At 39.9% G+C, this 18372-nt stretch overlaps 1 protein-coding gene across 40 annotated transcripts in view; it reads left to right on the top strand.

The window, feature by feature from the left end:
- LOC125633483 (uncharacterized) overlaps positions 1 to 18372 on the top strand; it is a 786124-nt gene that overhangs the window by 746855 nt on the left and 20897 nt on the right. For 32 of the 40 annotated variants that reach the window (XR_012667812.1, XR_012667817.1, XR_012667811.1 and 29 more), the window contains one exon: positions 11357 to 11536. The exons of 2 other annotated variants lie outside the window; for them this stretch is intronic. The gene's annotated coding sequence lies outside the window, so the exon portion shown is untranslated. 6 more of the 40 variants (XR_012667830.1, XR_012667828.1, XR_012667829.1 and 3 more) reach the window with 6 other exon arrangements.

Consider the following 18372-nt stretch of genomic DNA (forward strand, 5'->3'; position numbering starts at 1 on the left):
CCCTCAGGGGTTCATGAGGTATTACACGGGGGGAGGTCGCAAGCTGTCAGTCTCCACCCCAAACCCCGCTTTGCATACAGAATTTAATGGTATTAAATAAAGTGTTTTTAATTTATAAGGGCGGGGGGGGTGGGGGGTTACTCAGAGGCTTGCTATGTGGAATGGGTCACCAGTACAAAAGTTTGAGAACTACTGGTCTAATAGGACTGAACCTAAAGAAACTAAGGGAATAAAACCAACTTTCTTATGAGGGCACAAACTCAGGATCCGGATCTTGTTCTTTTGGTGGTCCATAATTCATGGTGTGCTCATAGATGATGCCACAGTTACAGTATCCATCCATCACTATTCAGCTTAGCTGAACTATGTCTACAATCAACCACATATGTTGTCTGTGACCTCCATAAATATTTTTAAATGACTACTCCAATGCCCATTAAAGACAGTGGAAAGATTCCCATTGACACTGATGGGATTTGAATCAGGCTTCAAATTAATGTTTTAATGGCAGACAGATCTTGCAATTAACCTACAAAACACTATATTTATATTTAGAGTTGACTCCCTAAAATAAAATTCGATTGCACTTGGAGATAGTATAGGAGACTCCCAAATAATAATGAATGATTGAGAAGTTCAGATGTAGATTCAAACTTCACAGCTCTATCTCGTTAATTTTATGGCATTTCATCAGGTTCATCCTAAATTATTTTATCAGAAGCATTTCAATATTGGCTGGCTCGTGGTTTGCAAATATTTCTCGTGTGGCACTGAGTTCTCACTTCACCTCAGTGCATATCTAGATATTTTCTTTTTGTTAATTGTGCACACACCCACACACAATGGGTTTTGCAAGGCAGGATTTGAACCTGAAAATCTCTCATATTGTTATAACCAAGACCCTTGCCAGCATATCACAGGTGTGCACCACAAGAGTGAAAAAGGAAAGAGAGATTGTGATTGTTCAAGGCTCTGTTGACAGCTCTGAGTCCAAAATGCTTTCACCTAACAGTGCTCCTGTACATCTGTGACCCTGTACAATTAAGCTAGGCTAGGGGAAGTAGCTTGAAGTTTTGAAGATATGTTAAACAAGTGGTTACACATTTCTTCGAAACATGATCAAAGTGGGAATGTGAACAAAGGGCTGAAGGGAAGGGATGTGAATTAGGAAGAGAAGGACTGTGAGCGTGGCTCAAATGAGTAAAAGTGCTAAGAAATCACTGGAAGTATGGAACTGGATTGGGAACCTTAAGAAATGGGTAGCTAGGTTCTTTCACCCTCTGGTCAGCTGTGGTGTTTTGATTTGTGATCTGAGTGCCAAACACTTGGATTATATTTTACTGGGAATCAGAAAGATCAGCTTACTCACAGGTGAATGGTTGGGTCATATGTTTCAGTTTCAGGTCATCTCTACGTTGTACCTAATTGAATAATACCTTTCTTTTTTTCCCTTTTCCCATCATTGATCAAGCTGCTTTTGAGAGAAGTGATTCTTTGCATATCTGGCTAAGTGCTGTTAACAGCCTCTGCCTGCGGTTTGTTAAAATTAAAAAAAAAAAAAAAAGTGTGATCTTCCCGGAGAAGTAATTTGCTTCTCTCCAACCAATGATGGCTTGCACTTTATGCAAATTGGTATCTAGGGACAACAAATCCCATTTAATACATATGCATAGTTCATAAAAAAAAACGACGTGAGAGAAAGCGAAAAAAGATAAAGCAAAGAGTCAGCAAAAGAACAGGTTCCAAGGAAATTTATTGTCCCAAATTGGACATTTGTAACAGATGATGTGAACAAGTGTTAACTTTGTTTTCAGCAGCTCTTCACGTACGTTCACTAGACATCACACAGATTATGTTTTAAGGATCTGAACTGTAATAAAAAAAAAGTGTCTGTGGGCTTTAGAGTGTTGTGTTCCATATGGTTAGGGAAGTGCGGAGTTATTGCGACAAGCATCTTGTGAAGCTCATTACGCGCGGCGGTGTTAGATGCGAATTGCTGCGCATAGCTATAGGGTATGTACATGACATCCCACAGTCAGCAGATAGCAACTGGAAATGAAAGATATGAAGGCACAGAGTACAGCTTCAGGGAACATGTTAGACAAAACATCTGCTAGTATCAGAACGCTGCATTATCAGATCATTGTGGCCATGAATTTTTTATAAACACTTTTTTTTAAAGCTGTAACTTTGAAAGTGACATTTTGTGAAAAAGTTTTTGATTGAAGGGTGATGTCAGGATCAAGGCCAGTCTAGTTTATTATCTGTGTAAGAACCAATATTGGCAGCCTGAAATAACTCCTTTCTCCAAGGAGTTGAGTTGTCCATTGCTAGGGTTTTTTCTTTATGATCCTAAAGGCTGATAAAACCTTGGCCTGGGATCCAGCACAAAGCTATGGGGCCATGCTCCACATAGAATGCTTTAACCCTGGAACAATGCAGCACTTACTGGTGCTTAACAGTCCTGTACCTAAGTTAGGGAACAGTAAGGAGATAGGCAACACATGTATACATTGCAGGCCACTTGCATTAAGAAGGTGAACTGTTTTCCATCCCATCACCTTTTGTGCTCTGACTACTAGCAGGTAGACTTTCCCTGTGTCACTTCTCTCTGAGGGTGCAATTGTAAGATATTCTCTCTCTCATGTAAAACAGGTACAGATGAAAAATTTGTTTTGTTGATCCCTGAAAATGCCACATGAACTCTATCTTCCCATGCACCTGGGGGCATTACTCAGGTGCTTATCTTTGAAAGATGTCAATGGTCATGCATTTTAGGAATCATGACAGGACATCACACATTTCAGAGTGGTGGTGCGGGGGGTAGGGGGACCTTCCAAAAGATCATGATTTATGAAAAGATTAGGCTGTCAACAATCATCTTTCATTTAATTCTGTTCATGATACTGATCCAGTGCCCTGATCCATGTGGACTGAATTTATAGATACAACCATCTTAAATACTAAGCCAGTAGCTAAACCATAAATGCGTAATGAGGGCTGCACACAAAGCTAAAGAGGAACTGAACTGCATCAGAGGTGCTAGGACACCTGAACATATGTCAGATATTTTGCTCACCGGGCCTATTGTTGAAGAAGGTGACTGTCACTTGATATCACACCTAGCAGCACCTTCTTGAGATGACACCTGAGGTTCCATTGCAGTAACATCATTGCCCCCAAACACTTCCTTTGGTAATGCAGGAACAGCAAGCCTAGGAATAGAACATACAGGTGAAAATTTGGCTACATGTGACATTGGTATCAGTTACTTAGAAGATACCTATGTCATAATATGTCATATTAAAATAATAAACAAAAACTACCCCACAGATTGCTATGCCTGCAGCTTTGGGGTGGGATTCCATCATTAAAGAACAATTTTGACACTTACAAGCCAAAACCCTGGTTCTAAATATGACCAAATTTCTATAGAGGAAATCAGAATCTGAACCTGCACCCAAACTTCACATCTGGCTGCCACATATATAGAGGGCCAGTCAAAACCCTGAATCTAACTATGAGGTACTCAAAATCTGGGTCAGAATTTTGCAGTTCAGGCAGACCTCAAATTCATCTCTTTCTTCTCTCCCCATCTCCCTCCCCCCCCCCCATCTGAGTTACTGGTAACCTATTAGTGTCAGTTTATGAAAACTTGAATCAGACAAAAATGTAAAATAAAAGTCTCTTTTAAAAATAATTTAAAAAAAGGTATGATTCTGTTTTGGTTTTGAAGTTTGTTTATTTCTTTGCTGCCACACCATTTAGTATTGAGATCCTCAAATCATTCAGAACTTGGATTGGGTCAGTACTTGTATGGGTCAGTGCAATAAGAAGCCCTTAGGGTATGTCTATACTGAAACCATGGCAGTTTCATGGCAGATTGCAGCTGGATTAAATTTACCTGAATTAGCTTTAGTCTCAGGTACTGGAGCAGAGAAACTGTGGCAGCATGTTTCTCAGTTTAAATGCACCAGTTGCATATGAAAAGGAAATTTAGACATTGAAATACCGCCTCTATACATGCAATAGGCCACTGTTTTTATCTGCAAATCAGGATATAGTCATATGCGAATTTGTATGTGCAGTTGCAGTAGTTGTGTTTCCAGAAACAAATGCTCAAGTGTGCACATATTTTTGTGGTTCCCTTGTGTTTCAAAATTTGGCCTTAAATATCACATGAAGTAATTTTTATCCCTTTGTTTACTCTGATGTTGTAGCTAAATTCCAATTCAATTATACATTATGCTTGATATATTTCCCCTGCTAGTTTAGATGGGTAAAGTAGTCTTCCTTGTTTTGTTCTTAATTGTGGTGATACTCTTTCTGTATAGAAAAATGGCTGCTATGTTACAACTCAATGGTAGCTATATTTCAGAGGTGGTTTGTGTGATTTTTTTTAATAAAGAATTAAATTCTGCCTTCTCCTACGTAGTTCTGTAACAGGGGGAAGATAGTAAAGATTGCAAAATATATGTCCAATCTGTACTGCATGTAGCGTGAGCAAAGAATTGGCATCTAAATATGGAACAAGAGCATGGAAGCATATATGGATACACAGTTAGTAGAATGAACACAAGGGCACTGGCTTGAGGGGGAAGGGATGTGATTGGTCCCAAACATGGCAAGCACATATGCTGCCATCCACAGCAAGTGTATGATACCACCATTACAAGTGTAGTGCTCCTAAGGAAAACAGCTGTGTAAAATTCGCTGTGATGTATTGAGCCTGCTGACCTGTATCATCCTGGTCTGGTGACAGTAGGATTTCTACACTAGTCAGGACTGACAGCATATCTGAATAAACACAGAATAGGCTGCAGGAGAGAATGCCACACCACTGGGTGTAGAATGCATCACGAAATTAGAAAAGTATTTTGGGAGCATTTGAGATGAAATACATTTTATCAACCAATAAATGCAAGATGATTTTGTTATATTTATTTTATTGTTGTGTCCAGTGCCAAATGTATGGAAGAGAACACTTCAATTTTCTGTCTAGATCACTGCATAGTTTGATACCTGCTCCTTTGTTAATACAGCTGTATATTACTTTCAACCACCCTCACATCCTCACAATCCTTTTGGTTAGTAATTTTTAAGTTTGGAAGAAACTTAATTCCATAGCTGGTATGGATCTCTCATTGTCAGATATAAAGCCCCATTCAAAGAGTGTCCCCCTATATAGTCCTCTCCCACTATCTATAAAATATTAATAAATGCTACAAAACGTTTCATGAAATCTGTTTCTCCATGAAAGTATCTGATGGCTTAAGTATGAACTGATCCTATGGCATCTCATATTGCTGATTTATTGTTGATCTGGAGATTTTAAAGCCAAGTATAACTGGGGTTTACAGTTTGATTTGAATTAATCAAGTCTGATTAGACAAGGACAGATCAGTCTCTTCTGAATCCCTGAGTCTTGATAATACATCTCTGTGCGCTGTTCGAAAAAAGTTCATCTCTTAAGGTAAAGGAGGCTATCTATTTAGCAGCCAGTCAATAATTCTTACCAAAAGGAGCAATAAATCTGAAGGAGAAAAAAATGTTCCTGATAAACAGAATGCTGGGAAAGTAGCATTTGTTTTAAATATGGAAATTTTAGAATGGGGTCACTGGGTGGTAGATTTCATAAATGTACATAAAGAGACACTTCTTTTTTCTTTTTTTCCCCCCTTACTCATCACACTGCTGAGTCTGTCCACTTACAAGCTTTGATAGATGGAGTTACAAAAACAAAAGAGTGCATTTAGGCTAATAAGCCAACTTGAAGAGACATTGAAAGGTTGGAATTATGTATGGCAGAAAACAATTATGGAAGCTAAATTATTCTTTAATTAATAATGAGATCCATCAAAGGCAAAAGACAAAAGAGCGCAGAACAGAAAGCTTTATGGTTTACTGTTTATGTCCATATGTTCAGGTTGCATGTATAAATAAATTCTTATGCATAAATGTGTTGAATCTAAATGTACTCGAAAGTTATATGTGTGCGATAATACTGCACTTTAATAGTTTTTGGTTGTGTATAGAATAGACATGCATATAACAATGTCTGTTGATAGCACTATGAACAGAGTTGACCAGAGAAACCAGGCAGTGTTTATTAGGCTACAAGTTCAAGCCCAAACTTGAGCTACTGTTGGGTTTGGTAGCACCAAAGCCTCTCTGGCTGTTTTTGTAAGATACTGTCGCAAAGTGACAAAAATGTCATGAGATCAGCTATTCTCATATAAGTTCTTTCTTTTACAACTGCAACTGAACCAGGGGCTGAATTTGCATAGGAGGAGGATGAAACCTGACCCTAACTGCTCCAGTGTGGACAGTAATGCTGCAGGCAGCATTTATACCCTTGCCCGCTCTTTGGGTTTTTTTCCAGAGAGAGAAGATTCAGTTTCTAGCCAAGCCTCCACGGAAGCTCTGTTGGTGGAAGACATAGACCACCTTAGCCACACTAATCACCACCCACTTCTGGGGCTGTTGGCCAGCTGTGGTCTCCCCCAAAGGAGTTGGAATTATGGACACCTTGTATTACTAAGCAGACTTGCCACAGATACCTATGCCTTGTATAAGTGTGTTAGAAACCAGAATAAACAAGGACTGAAGATAGCCCTTGATTTTGCAGTCACCTCTCAGCACCAAAATTGTGAGCTTGTATGTGGGGATTTTAATTCAAATCTTCCTCCTTCTGAAATATAGTGGTGCTTGTTGAGTGGGGGAGGGGATGGTTGCTGGATCTGAGATACCATTACAGGCCTATTATATTCTGTCCATTTTGTTACACTGAATATCAGTGAAATTTAACTTCATAATGCAACTGTTTACTTTCAGTAGCTAAAGTAGTTTTTACATAAAAACCTAGATTCACTGCTTGGTTTAGGGGGCGCCAGGGTGGAAAGTCTCTGCTTGTGGGGACAGGCTGCAGAAGCACAAGTCATCTGCAACCATTGCTTCAGCTGACTCTTGGCAAAGCCACTTGGGTGAGGCAGGTGTGAGGACTGCAGCAGGAGGGCACACCAGACAGCATTCATTCAGTGCCCGGACAGGCAGCCTCTGTCTGTAGGGCTTCCAATGAGCCCTACATGACACTGAAATCTGCCTTCCCCTCTGTAGGCCTGAGGTTGTGTAGATCACACACCCCTGTGACAGAAGGGGTGAATCAATCCCGATGGGTATAAATATTCCTCATGCTCAGGGTCATCCTCATTTGAGAACAAAAGAAAATGAAATTGTGGTGCACATCCCTGGTGTAGATACTGTTAACACCAGTGACCATGTGAAAGGTGTTCACCAAAGCTGAAGAGTGCAGTGAAAGGCCATGGCACATCTTCCAGGTCTGCTGCAGAACATCAGCATTAAACTCTCCCCATATTCGCTGGTGGAGAACAATTGCCCTCAGTGCATTAATGAGGAAGATGGAAAGGCATAATTCCTTATGCCCCTGTAAGAAAATGTAAACATAGCTAAAACAGTGGGGCAGGAAACCATATTTGCCAAAGTAAAATTTCACTGTTAAATCTGTTTTATTGGAAATGAGATGGCAAGTAGCAAGAAAAAAAATCTCTCTCTCTCTCTCTCTCTCTCTCTCTCGTAAATAGACGTGGTAAAATAGAAGTCTACCTTTAGAGCCATTGGTTTGGCCTCCTTCCTGCAGCATTTATCCCTTCTTTTTAAGTTCCTGACTGCATGCCAGAGCAACAAGCCAGATGTTAAAGAGTGAATACTTTGCAGACTATACCAGCATGCAGAATCAGGGCGGGAGTGGGTAATAATGTTGGGAGAAGGAGGAAGAAGTGATTATGTGATAGTGATTATTCAGCAGGGCAATAGTGGGAGGTACTGTAACTGACAGGGACTCACTATGGGACGCAAATCACTTAAAGCAAAGCCATTAGGATCAATTTAAAATATAAGGAGGCAGGCTAAAGTGACAATAGCATATTTTAATTGAAATCACAAATATCACTCTGCAAGAGATGGTTAACATGCTGTACAGAGTTGCTTTATCTTAACTGAGAAAAAAGTTTTGCTTTTGAAACAGTACCCTTTTTAACAAAGATCCAACCTGAGCGTTACATTAAAAAAAATCCTTAAATCCCCATTTTCCCCCTTGTAATGTTTTCTTCTTCTTGGTGGGCATGGAATTAACTACATTACTAATGCTTTTAATCTGATTTTACTAGAGCCTAAGGCTGAAGCAGGGAATCAGCATGTGTCCCATTAAAAGAAAAATACACTTTATATAGACACTAAATAGCATGTCCAGACAAACACATTTATCTATGTGTTAGCCTTCTTTATTGGGCTAACTAGCCGATGTATAGACCTTTATACAGAAATGAAGTAGTTAGGATGTGGTTATTACTGCTTTTGGCATCTAAAATCCAAGCTTGATGAAAGAACCTGGCAAGGAAAACCCACAGAGTTCTGACATACTCCACTTGTTACTAGCTCTTTGATTTCAACTCATAAAATCTGACATATGTTGGGCATTGACCTTGTTCTTTTAAATAAGCTTATTTTAGGAGACCTTTGCAAACTGCTGGCTGCATGGCCGCAATGTAAGCTGTTAGGGAAATGTAGTACAAACAGATAGGTTGTATGTTTTGAATGCCAGAGCTGTAAGTTGAAGGGCAGTTGTTAAGATCTATACTTCTGAGTGCTTCAAGTGCCATTAATATGAAAGGATCCATTTTGGCTTCACTAGTCTGGGTCCAGATCCTGCACACCTCACTCAGCCAAAGTTCCAGTTGATTTGTATGGCAGCTTTTCCTGTGCAATGGGTGTAGGACTGGCAGAGCTTTAGGGATTGTCTACATGCTGCATTCATAGAATATCAGGGTTAAAAGGGACCTCAGAAGGTTATCTAGTCCAACCCACTGCTCAAAGCAGGACCAATCCCCAATTTTTGGCCCAGATCCCTAAATGGCCCCCTCAAGGATTGAACTCACAACCTTGGTTTAGCAGACCAGCTCTCAAACCACTGAACTATCCCTCCCCCCATTGACATAGTACTCTTTGAAATAGGGTTACATCAGCACTTACTTGGAAACTTTTAGTGTGCACTAGCAGGCTCCACACAGGCCAGCTGCTATATGACATGGCATCACGCACCAGAATTTGCTCTTAATCTGGTGTGCACTAACACACAGTGTAGACAAGCCCTAACAAATACTAAGGAGTTTAAGCCACGATTTTAAAAGTGACTAGTGATTTTATGTGTCCTACTTCAGACACCTTTAAAGATCCTACTTTTCAGAGTGTGGGTGCTCAGCACTTTTTGTAAACCAAGCGCCTTTTAAGGTGCATCAGGTTGAACACCCAAAATTCAGGTACTCAAAATCACTAGTTACCTTTAAACATTTTGGCCCCCACAGTCACCTTGTGCATCATTCCCATTTTCAGGAAATGTGTCTGAAGGAAAAAATCCCCCTTCAACATGGAAGTTTGTTTGCCATTTGTTATAAGAGAGTTACTTATACGAAAGTTAGAGAGAGGTGGGTGAGGTAGTAGCTTTTATTGGTCTTCCTTCTGTTGGTGAGAGACAAGCTTTCGAGCCACACAGAGCTCTTCTTCAGGTCTCTCAAAACTTCCGTTAGTACGGCAGCCAGGCAAACACCAGCAACAAAACAACTTGCTGGACACCAACATAGTAACATAGAGCGGGAGAATGGAAAATCCTCTATGTTATAGAAACAATGTGCTTCATTTAGGAAAGTCTGTTCCTGTTGAAGTCAGTGGAAGACTCCCGTCAAGCTCAATGGGAGGAGCCAACTCTTAAACTTGAAGAAAGTTTTAGAGCTGGTTTCTGATATCCTTCTGTTCTCTGTAGGCCAAATCCTGCACTTGTGACTCAGGCTATGATCCCGTGAGGTGCTAAACATGGAGTTCCCATGGAAGTCAGCTGACGTTTTGCCCCTGTGTGGAATGGACTGCAGAGTTTGAGCATTATACATATATATATATATATATTATATATATATACTGCCAAAATAACCAGGAATAAGTATTCATTTTGACATTTAGATTGTAAGATGTTCAGGGGAACAACTGTCTCTTTCTTTATATTCATACATTGCCTTGCACCATGCAGGGGCCTCAACCTTGGTTGGGGCATCTAGGCACCATTGTAATACAAATAATAACAATAATTAATCATTGGCAACCAAGTTTAAAATAACTGCACATTAAAATCACATCCAAAGGTTTTGTCTAGCTCAGATTCTAAAATGAACAATGAGGACGTGGTGACTTATTTCCTAGGGACAGATTGTGAACCTCCCTTTATTCATATTGGGGAGCAGGCACTCACACAAGTGACCCCACTGAAGTTAGGAAGATTACTCTGGGGATAACTGCTTACCAGTATAAGTACGGGGTTCGCAGTGTGGACCTTTGAATCTTTTGGGGTGTCTTTGACTGTCTCATCATTGATGTTAGTCTGGTAGTTGCTTTACCCGGGACCAGTTCGGGCTGTGCCATCCATCAGCAGGAAGAACGGCAGAGAATAACAGAGCTTCTGCTGCCTCGTGTAAAGGGGGCCTGCCTGAAATTCCCTTAACCATCCATCACTCACAGGCTCATTTTTCAGGGAAGCAGGAATTCACTACAAATGAAGGCTGATACAGAAAAGCTTCTCACAGAAACTAAATAATGTAACATATTCCAGGTTCTGGGCAGATAAAAATTGAAAAGGCTGTGGTGCTTGTGGAAGTGGAATGATAGCGACAAGCGCCATGTGAAATCCCTGAAGGTGGTGTCAGGGGACACGCTCCCCCATAAAATTATGAAAGAATCTGATGTAATGGTGCATTGTGAGACAATCTGAGCATAAATACCACATTCTTTCCCATTAATGATTGACTTTCATTGTGCCAAGATTTTTTTTAAAAAAAGAATGTAGATTTTGAGCACACTGAGAACAGGAATTTCCATTGTGCTGCAGTAAGATTTAAAGATTGTGGGGAACTAAGAATTGAAATGCAAATCACTCTCACGTACAACCTCCTGCTGAGGCCCAAATTTTTACAGATCAGGTTCTGCAGCCCTGATGGGGAATCAGTGATCTGCCTTTCCTGGGATTCACAAATTAGTAGTAGTCTAAGGTATTATTTTCTACAATATAATTGTAACTTACCAGATGAAAGTTTGCCACTGAAGGCAGTCCTCTGATCGTCCATTATTTTTCCAGCTGCATTGCCACTGAGGATTCTTTCACAGACAATGCAAATATACACATCACAGCCTCCCTCTCTGAAACATGCACTTCTTGAATATAAACAGGTTGTGAATATTGTTTCCTTCTTCCTTTCTCCCTTGCTTTTTTTTTTTTTTTTTTTTTTTGGATATGCAGGTGGTAAAATACTGGCTGCCATGAACTTCATGTAAGAAATAAAAATTACCCACTTTTGGGGGCTGCTTGATAGAAAACTGCCAGCTCGTAGCATCACTGCTGCTGTAATCACTGCAAGGATAATAGGACATACATGCTTTTGTGGATAATTTTGTTTGCTAATTGCTCATGAAATTTCAGGTAAGGAACATCCAGTTCAATCTGTTATAACGAGTAATGTCCTGGGTGGTAGTGGTTTTTAAAAAAATATTGTTGTCATTAAAAATGCATAGCTCTTCAAGTTTGGAAAAATACTTTAAAATGGTTTGGAAGCTGGATTGACAGCAATGGAGACAGGAAATTTTTATCCACCGAAAAAGCTCAATGAAGATAGTATCAACGCAAAGCTATCCCGAGCTTCCTGCCAGTAGGTCTCAGCCCTGTTCTAAAGGAAGTGAAGTGTTTCTGATTATAAGAGTTCATTCAAAACATTTCTTCAATCCTTGGCTTCTCTGAGACACAGACTGCCAATGACAGTGGCTTTAACAATGGTGGCTTTTGTGAGCTGGACACTTTCCCACTAGGAACCGTATGGAGGCCCCCCCTCAAAAAAAAACATTTTACATGGGGCACTGAGCATGTGTCAGGTGGTGGTAATGTTCAGTCACTGCCTACTCCTTGACCAGATTTGAACCAGTGTCCTCAACGTGAAGAGATACCTTTCCAGCTAACAATACCCTGAGTCATTCAGTGCTTCTGAGAAATACTACAGTATACCTTTCCTCTGGAGATTCCTGACCATGGCATCATTGGGTAAGGCCAAGAAAAATATCATCGGGCAATGATTACAGGCTTAGAGTTTTATTTGCAACTAGTCCTCCTTTCTGATTCCTCAGGCCATCCTTCCTCTACCGCTACTGTTATTAGTTGGTGACTAGCCTCATTACATAGTGCTCTATTTAATAATTACGTGTACATTAATGAGAATTAACATTCATTAGTGCCTTAGCAGGGAATTTCTGTCCATTACATTTCAGGGGTTCCATCACTGTACTGTCTTGAGGGCCATATTGAGTAATTTTAACTCACACAGGACTAAATTGTCACAGGCCTTACTTGGCTGTGCACGGAGATAGCCCTCTCGGCCCCCCACTTGTTACCCTGCAAAGATTGTGCTTTTCTGTGGTGAGGAGAACACAGGCTACTTGTCTAATGGCCCTCCCTGTGAACAAGGCGGGAGGGGTGGAATGGGGGGAGTGAAAGGAGCTCTGGTTTTGCCCCTGCCCCCACTCGCTAGCTGGGCACACAAGAAGGATGAAGTAGCATATCCTCCCACAGGCGGGAGCAGAAAAGGAACTGTGACTCTCTGGGGTGCTACAGCTACTCACTGACCCTTACTTGGGGCAGACTCTAAAGTTACAGGCTAGCCTATAGAGATCCACTTAGTGAATTCGATGGCATATCTGCTCTTCACCTCTCAGTGGATCAATTTCATAACTCTAATGTTCTTTCCTGGCTGTTTTTTCAAAAGTGGAGGAAAATGTAGCAACTTAAAGTTAGTAGCTTATTTGTTTTGTCTTGGAATACAGAAATATTTAAAATGCTACCGTGTTCAGCATGGTAGCAGTAATTAACTGCCACAGCAGCTCATTGCCTGTTTAACATCGGTGTATAATTAAATGTTTTTTTTAAAATGTATATTACTTTTGTCCATCTTATCATTAATGGGAAAATATAGGACTCTTATGGCTCTTGAAAGGGTTAACAATACCTAGATAATGTTCCTTTTGGAGCAGGAATTGCCGTTTTTGGAAAGAGGATAAGCTGTAAAAATGTAGAAGGGTCCTTATATAGAAGGGGTAAGGAGGCAGAAGGGGGGCACTGGTCATAAGTAGAGACTGGAAGTTGGATTGTTAAGTAACTCTCAGGCTGTAGCTGTGTCAAGGCTGATTCCCCACTCTGGCACTTGGAGTGCAGAAGGTGGGGGCCCGCAAGGATTCTAAAAATTAATATAGTCACTCCAGGCTGGTATTAAACTCCCAAGGTCACAGCTTCTCTCTGACCACACAAGTGCAAAAAAAACCCTTTGTACCCAGGAAGGCGCACTTGGGAATTCTGCCCTGTGGGGTACCCTCAAGCCCTTTCACCCACCCCCTCCGGGGAAGGACTGAGAAAGAAAACAAAGGAAATCAGCTGTTGCCATGAGCTAATTAAACAACATGCACAAACCTCTTAGGACACCAAAACTCCAATCCTGTTTTTAAAAAAGGTATACTTTTTTAAAAAACAAAAAGCAAGAAAATACATCTGGAACTTAGGTTTTTGATAGATTTTAAAAACCTGCTTACCAAAATTAAACATCAAGAATAACCTTCTTGAGGTCCTGCTTAAAGGTTACAAGCAAAACAAAAGCATTTGGGGTTAGCACAGAGGAGTCCACAAGCCAATAAGGGGGGGAAAAGAGATAATCATATCTTCCTAGACATTTCCTGATCTACTTACATATCTAGGGGTTTCAAATAAGTAGTTTCTAGGCATGATCTGATGGTTTTACATACCTGGCTTAAAGCTTCCTACAGCTTAGTTCAGCCCTGTTCCTGCTCTATGTCTCCTCTCTCCAGAGAACAACAACAGACAGACAAAGGGAAAGTTTTTTTCCCAATTTAAAAAAGTTCTAGCCTTCCCATTGGCTCTTGTGCTCAGGTAACCACTCCCTTCCTTTTACCTATGGGCTTTTTTAACCCTTTACAGGTAAAGCAAGTAGAGAACAGCTACTAACAGAGATTTTATAGCTAACTGGCTGGCTGGGTGTCCATAACAGGGAGCTACTTCCCTCCCCTTCATTTATCACAAGCTGTATTTAATTTATTTTTGTTTTATGTGCAAAGGAACGGGGCCTTGCAGGCCTGGCTAATATCAGAAGCCTGGATTTCTGTAGATTTTAAATCAGAGTCCACATTTGGGGGGTTCTGGTTTTGGCGACTCTGGGGTTGTGTTTGTTTGTTTTGTCTTGTTTCAGGGTCTGGATTTCTTTAGTTAAATTTTTCAATTCCTCAGCTTTGAGCCAAGTGACTGATTTCAAATTACACGGTACTTTCCAAAAAAAGGGATTATTTTTTCAAGCAAGGGGAATCCTAACTTGCTTGCAGTACAGTTTATCTAAAAACCACAGATGCCATCTGCAGTGCTAATCCACTGCCTCTCACTATTAATTCAGTATTCTTAGCACCTCCTAGATAGTTTATTACCCATCATAGCTGTATCACAGGAATTCTGTATATATTTTTTGTTTTGTCCCTCTTCTGGCAGGGAAAGTAAATCCCAAAGTATTTCAGCGGGTGCTATTAATATGCAAATAATGGAGAATACACTAGTTCTAATAGACCTCCCGACTACATGGGAGGTGTCGCTGTTGGAGCAAATTAGCTTTCTGTAATTTGCATGCTTCTCACAGCCGCCTGGGATTATATTTTAGATCAGAGACAATAAAAGCATATGCAGTTAGTTTAAAATGTAACTAATTTTAGACTTTGAAACAGTTTTAATGTAACTTCTTAGTGGTGTCAAACAGTTATTTGCAAAGAAACTTTTACACAGCCTGTAATTTTCATGGCATCTCTCTCTCTTTCTGCCATTAACTGCTCCATCTCTCTTTAGTGTGGAAATGAATGAGGGAACATGCCAGGTGGCTACATTTTCAAAGACAGGTCAGTTCTCACTAGACTAATCCAAGATCATGCCTGTTAGGTTCTGTGTGTACCTGGATCTTCCCCCTTTAACACTGAAGGGAACTAGCCCTCCTTTGCAGCACCACTCTTCCGCCCTCCACAGCCCTGGCCTTTCTGTTATATTCCACACAGGAGGGGATGATTTGGCCCCGGTGAACATTCATGCAGTGAAGACATTATCTGGGCAGTCACAAAATCTTCCCAGACAATCCACCAAAATAAAGAGAACCTGGAATAGTCCAACACAGATGTTTAATAGAATCATCTAGCCACGCCAGGAAGTGTATCCTTTTGGAAAACTCTGGTTTAAAAAAATTTGAAGGAACTAAAGTGTATTAACCTCATCTTAGCCTGTAGAGCAAAACAGTATCACACCATATTGGCACACTGTAGTTTGCACTTTGCAAACTGACATTGAGCAAATACACTTTTTTTTAGCATTTAGACACACATGGTACACTACAGAGAGTAACAATATAACATGGACCTCACACTAGAGATACTGTATCATTATTTCAAGATATGCAATGATTGCTTAATATTCTACATGTGAATGCATTGGTTCTGAGCCTGGTGGCTACTGCCATTTGGCAGGGTTGGATGGTGGGGTGGTCTGGTCTTCTATCCATGGATGTTTGCTGAGCTCACTGTAAACAATTTTCTTGGCTCACAGAAGTATCCTGAACCCACTGCCTTTATTCTAGCAGTGCCTGCTTTGAAGAACCATAGATGAGGTGCTTTTGAGGAGCAGCAGCCATGTGCTTTTTTGGAGGGGGGGGGGTAAGTCCCCTTACAAGGTGTTTGATGCTATGTTCTGTGAGGAACATGCAATTTCCAGTGACTCTTCGTTTCTGTTGCTTCCCTCCATGTTGTTTTGCTATTTATAAATTTGTAAGCTTTGAAGTGTCAAATAGCATCTTTATTTAAAACAAAACAAATAAACCAGACTGATTCCTCAGGTGTTAGTACAAACATTTGGAGGCTATGTAGGATGGCTCAGTTTGTAAAGCATAATACTGTTATAGCTGAAACTGGAAGAAAAGGAGTATGAAAATGTGACCAAAAATATCTTCAGCTTTGCTTCACATAGACCGTATCAGAAGAAAACTGGTGATGTGCTAGCATGGGAATACATGAGATGATGCTATTTTGGAGTACAAACATGTATCTTTCAATAACAAACCACTTGACTTCTTTCGGCTAAAGCTTACAGATTGACAAAATCAGAAGACTGTTATTAAATGGAAGTACTATGAACCGGTAAACCTTGGAGCATTTTATCGGGTGTCATTGCAAAGAGTGAAAACTGAAAAGCCAGAGCCACACATGATAGAGTAAAATATTGACAGTACATTGTGTCACAGGCTTACTTAGCATTGTAGTAAGATATGCTGCCGCCAATCAAATCAAAGTAATGTCTTTCTCCAATGACACAGGCCGTCAAAAGATTCATGCCATGGCTGCTGGTGTCCAGGAAGAGTTGTCTAGTAAAGTTCAAGAGATCCACTACTTCTTGACTGTCTGATGTATTCTACTATCCAGCTTCCTGAAGAGTAATGTCTCGGAGTCCATCTGAGGACTTGTGGATTTGGTATCCAAACTAAGAATTAAAAGCGGTGGTCTTGTAATAATAACCCAGGCTATTTTGCACCTCACAACATTTGGACACATTGCTTAGACCACTGGGAAGCTTTAGCTGAGTTCTTATGCCAGAGGAAAAGGCTTGCTGATGTTGTAAAAGTTGAGAACTTGGCTGGTCCTCAGATGCATACTTCTCCGCCCTTATATATGTTGAAATGAATGTTGGATACCAGCAGCATCTCTTCCACAGTGAAGTTTTTTTGGCTGTCACATGGGGAAAAGTTTTGAATAATTTTGTTTGATCTGAGATCAGAAATCCAGATACATTTTTTTTTCTTGCTAAGTTTGACTTTGGCCTGCCTGAATACTTTGTAGATCCACACTTGCTTTTCTTCTGAGCTGTTCCCCATGGACAGAATATGAATAGTCACATGATCACAGAGAAGTTTGTTTGAAAGCTTGGTCCACTCCATTCTGTGGCTGTTTAGAAACACTGCTATGATGATACATTTCATGATTGAGAATAATATGTCAGAAAAGATCTGAAAATTATGGTTGGATACTGTGGAGTTCTCAAATCCTCATTCTCTTGATGTTTTGTAAAAGACCTTGTGAATTTTCACCCAAAATGTATAATTTTTTGAATTTTCACATGTGCAATTATTTTCATTCTCTGGAAATTTCACGAACTCCTGCCCTGTATTCCCCCCCACATGCCCCTGCACCCCTGCCCCCAAATGGTGTCAATTATACAAAATGAATTAAATGAAAAATATTGCATGAATTTATATATTTGAAAATTTTCTTTGTTTTGTTATGGCTTCATAATATGGAAGCTTCACTCTCTCATGTTTTTGTTTTTATAAATATAAGCTTCTTTTAATAACTTCCTTGGATCATGATGTTTCTTTCATAGTCCAATAAAATATGTTCTCTAAGAAACTAAGTTGTCAGTATTTTGGGAATGTGTTCACAATTTAGTATGCATTGCTCTTATTAACAAGGCAAAAGCCTACCCTGTCAAACCTGAAATCCTGCTTCCATGTTTAATGTACGAATTAAAGCCTTCTTCAAATCTTCAGTCATGGTGCATTTAATTTGGGGGAGTATTACAATATCTCACTTAACATTTTAGTTGTGCATAGGAAAGGAGAACTTTTAAGAGCTGCATCTAAAAAACTACAGATTTGAAAGAACTCTAATTTATTTTTCCCTTACTTTGATAATGATCAGGAAAGTGATTAAATATGTGTGTAAATTATGCAGCTCTTTAAGTACCTTGATGAATCAGGGCCCTTGGAAATTATCAAAGATAAATACAACTATATCCAGGGCATGAGATGTGTATATTACTGTATTTTTTCCTTTTAAAATATTTCACTAATTTAAAAGAGAGGGGGGTGGTATCTTACAGCAAATGTAATGAAAAGTTACTCAGGGATTCAATAATTGAATCTAAAACAATTAACTATTATTATCTGAATAATAATTAATTTCAAGTTTGTGAAGTCTCTTGTAGTGGTGGGCAAAATTTTCAAACTTCACTGCCTAAAGTTAGGCATCCAGTTCCATTTTTAGGCAGCTAAAATAAGTACCCTATTGTTTCAGCAGAGCTGTGGGAGTTTAGCATCTCTGGAAACCAAGTGACTTAGGCCCCAGTTCAGCAAGATAGTTAAGCACATGCTTCACTTCAAACATGTGAGCCAGCTCATTGATGCCAGTAAGATT

Source organism: Caretta caretta, chromosome 3, assembly GCF_965140235.1.
Source record: "Caretta caretta isolate rCarCar2 chromosome 3, rCarCar1.hap1, whole genome shotgun sequence".
Taxonomy (NCBI): Eukaryota; Metazoa; Chordata; order Testudines; family Cheloniidae; genus Caretta; species Caretta caretta.